Source organism: Dermacentor silvarum, chromosome 11 (genome assembly GCF_013339745.2).
Source record: "Dermacentor silvarum isolate Dsil-2018 chromosome 11, BIME_Dsil_1.4, whole genome shotgun sequence".
Taxonomy (NCBI): domain Eukaryota; kingdom Metazoa; phylum Arthropoda; class Arachnida; order Ixodida; family Ixodidae; genus Dermacentor; species Dermacentor silvarum.
Window position 1 is genome coordinate 3,224,364 of NC_051164.1, and position 601 is coordinate 3,224,964.

Consider the following 601-nt stretch of genomic DNA (forward strand, 5'->3'; position numbering starts at 1 on the left):
TAAAGAAGATTTTTCGCTGGCTACACGACAGGCACGCAGGAAACTGCTTCAATTTGCCAGAGAACGGAATTGCCGTTATAAATTGAATGTCGACAAACTTAGTATTGATAATAACACATATACTTACGACAGTGTTTCTGACTCTGTAGTAACTGCTAGATAGCTAGTTGCCGATGTGCGCAGTGCGAAAGTGCAGTGGCCATCAACTTCACGTGCACCTTCATTTTCAGTATCATTTACTAACAGTGTGTTGCCAAAACGTGTCCTGCTTGAATCATATCTTGAAGATAGTAAGCCCGATGTTGTATTGCTGACCGAGACTTGGCTTCACGCCGATGTATGTGACTCTGAGTTATATCATACTTCTAACCAGTATGCCATTTATCGCCATGATCGTGCACATAAAAAAGGTGGCGGCGTGTTATTGATAGCCATCAATAAAACTATACCTTCCTTTCTTGTTGACACTGACTCTGCTCTTGAAGTAGTCTGGGTAGCTTGTCCTACGTTATTCGGAAAGTTATTGATGGGTGTCTGTTACCGCCCACCTGCCTCTGACCGTCTGTTTGTATCTGATCTTCACAAAACTATTTCCAGAGCT